We start from the raw sequence: 2,888 nt of genomic DNA, 5'->3' as shown, positions 1-2,888 counted from the left end.
GAACTCGCTCGCCTCGCTTTTGTTACGAGAAGAGTTATTTCGCGTTTACCCCAGTGTAAGAGAACACATATGGGAACACACAGGGTCATACCTAACGTGTTTTAAACCCATCCCAATAACCTACCTGCCAGTACCCCACCCTCCTAGCCATGCCCTACCATTGGCCCCTGGAAGCCCAAACCCAGCACTGGGCATCCAGATTGTCCTGTACGCTTCTCTTAGGAGTCACTAAAACCTACCCGCGGGAAACGCTGAACCGAGATGTGTGCCTCACCCCCACTGAGCCCCGGCTCCGGCAGGCTGCCAGCTACTCGGGATCGTACGGCTGGGATCCCTGCCTGGGGACAGGGACCTGCTCACCTCCTTTCGCAGATCTGAGATGCTTTAATGCTCGCCTATGACGTGCGGTTGCTGCAGAAGGTGGTGGTGCTGCCGACCTCTATAAAACGACATAGAGGACATTTATCCGTGAAATGGGATTTTTGGCTTCTGTGTCTTTCTCAGCCTAATGTACCTTACTCCCAGAAAATTGTTATATCCCCCAGGCTTTCGAGAAGTCTAGGTGAAGGGTCACTAGTGGATACAATAAAAACCATGAGATTCACTGCTAAAATAGTTATTTACCAGCATTTTATTGCAGTTGTTTATTTATATGACTTTAGTGTCTGAGTTACTAATCATCCATATTTTGTCATCATTTATCTTCAAAACCCCATCAAGGTAGGGAAATAGCCCTGTCCCCACAGTACACCACAGATGCCTTAAATTAGGAGCTGTGGTGGAACTAATGAGTGAATGAAAGTGCCTGGGAATCCACAGCAGAAAAACAACTGCTATAAAATCCTTCTGCTGCCACAAGCTTTTGAGAATGTCCCATCTTCTTCCCCGTCAATGACAACGTTTAACAACATTTGTGGCTTGCAGAATGACGATTAGGGTCCAAACCCTTGTCTGGCAGAGCCACCTGCAAAGCCACCTGCTAGAAGGGCTTTGCCAGCTGTGGTTTGGGACGCGACCCCAAATCCGGGGGCTCGCACATGATGTGCTTGTGCTGCCTTCCTCCTACACACTCCTGCGGGTGAAGGTCCACCTACATGGCTTGATTCATCAGGATGAGGTGGCTTGATTTACACGCTAAGTTCAATTAACTCTTGATTCATGCAGAAGCAGACTAAGCAGAAACTGCAGATACACAAAAACCTACAAGAAAGGAAAGTTAAGGTGAATTAGACAAAAAAAAATGGGTGCTTTCTCCCTTGGGAGCCCTGAGCTGGTTATATTTTTTATGTATATTAAATGTAATCTAAGTATTTTCAAGAAGAATTAAAATTAGATCAATATTAGTTTTGTTTTACTGTAAAAAAAGCCTGTTATGCAGTAACATTTTTGGAGCAGAAGAGTACGCATTGAAGTTCTACAGGAATAGAAAGAAAGAAGAAAATTTAATCTGTTAATGTGTGAATTCAGCAAATAGCTGTTCTCTTTTCTATTTAAATAGTCTCCTTTTATCTAAGTAGCTATGGATTTGTTTCATTTTTAACACATGGTTTGCAAGACCTGTTTATATGAGCAGTACAACACTATCTTTTTTTTTTTGTATACTGAGCCCAAATATGTATTGTGTTTATCATTTACAATAATTTAATACTGTGGGGCACTTTTTTTTTGTGGAAATGTAGCATCAACGTACTATTTAATCACTGGAAGAACACGCCTTTTCTGTGGCGTGGCAAAACTATACAATTGCATCCAAGCATGTGTTCAGCTTTCCTACCTTTATCCTAGCAGAGGTCACATACCTATATGTGTAGTTTGCCATAATTCTTTCCGTTACTGATTTTCCTTTGATCACTGTCACATTTGCTGGTTTGTTGCAGAGCAGTTCTTGAAAATTTAGGACGAGGATGACCCTCCTCACTCACCAAGTCCAGCCTCTGTTATCATAGGTAACCGCAGAAAACAATCTTTTTCATTAAGCACTTACAATTTGCCCTGCATAGCATTATTAGTTATAACAGTACATTGGCATACATTCTCTCTGGCTATTCCGTAGTTTCGAGTAAAGTTGCATGAGGGATTAAAAACATCGCTTAGAGTCTGTTACCTGTACTTCTACTACTAGTGCTTAAGCAAGTACTACCTAATGCAAGAACTGCAGGGTCAGTCCTGTGTTTAGTCAAGGCATTTATCAGACAGGCATTGCCCTGCCAAAGGGCTGCAGTCAGCCTGCTGCTGGGGCTCCTAAATAGGCAAGACTTCTCTTGAAGCTCTCACAATACACTGCTGCATCCCGTAAATTAATTTGCCACAAGCCCAATTTAAAATAAGCCTCTCCTGGATAAAACCTGTAAGAAGTTGGCTGGCTCTTTTCTCCCCCTCCCCTTGGACTGTCCTAGCCATGTATTCTTTTAGCTTGCACAATAAATTTGATACCTTCTGCAGGCTGTAAGGGCGATTCCTGCACGATGTTCACAATTATAAAAACTCTGGAAGATCAGCTGATGCTGATGAATGAGCAAACCGTCACATCCAACAGATTCTGCCACTCCTACCTATAACAGGATCAAATGAAGACGTAACTCCATCGGAGATTATGGAACTGTTAAAATGTAAAATGTGAGTAAAGGGGAATCACTGCAGATCAAGAAAAGGATTCATTTATAGTGTCCTCCATTCACAAAGCAGCATGGACTCAAGTATCCTTTCACTTAAACCGACTGTTAAGGACCCTGACCACCTCACTGGCAGTTTTTTTCCTGAGTAATAACACAGACATAAATCAGATGATGCTCAAGTCAGAGGTTCATCTAGCTCCACATTTGCCAACTTCTAAATAATCATAGAATAGTTTGGGTTGGAAGTGTCATCTAGCCCAACCCCCCTGTAGT

At 42.7% G+C, this 2,888-nt stretch overlaps 1 long non-coding RNA gene across 1 annotated transcript; it reads right to left on the bottom strand.

Annotated features, from left to right (window-relative positions):
• Nucleotides 1-245: 245 nt before the first annotated feature.
• On the bottom strand, nucleotides 246-2,546 carry LOC142365760 (uncharacterized). The gene is made up of 3 exons (XR_012766634.1): nucleotides 2,434-2,546; nucleotides 1,800-1,934; nucleotides 246-1,200 (listed from the first exon to the last, which is right to left on the bottom strand). It is a non-coding gene; the product is annotated as an uncharacterized LOC142365760 (long non-coding RNA).
• Between the last annotated feature and the right edge of the window lie 342 nt (nucleotides 2,547-2,888).

The sequence above is a fragment of the Opisthocomus hoazin genome, chromosome 2 (assembly GCF_030867145.1).
Source record: "Opisthocomus hoazin isolate bOpiHoa1 chromosome 2, bOpiHoa1.hap1, whole genome shotgun sequence".
NCBI classification, from domain to species: Eukaryota; Metazoa; Chordata; class Aves; order Opisthocomiformes; family Opisthocomidae; genus Opisthocomus; species Opisthocomus hoazin.
The sequence above is the reverse complement of the archived record's forward strand: the minus strand, read 5'-3'. Positions and strand labels throughout refer to the sequence as shown.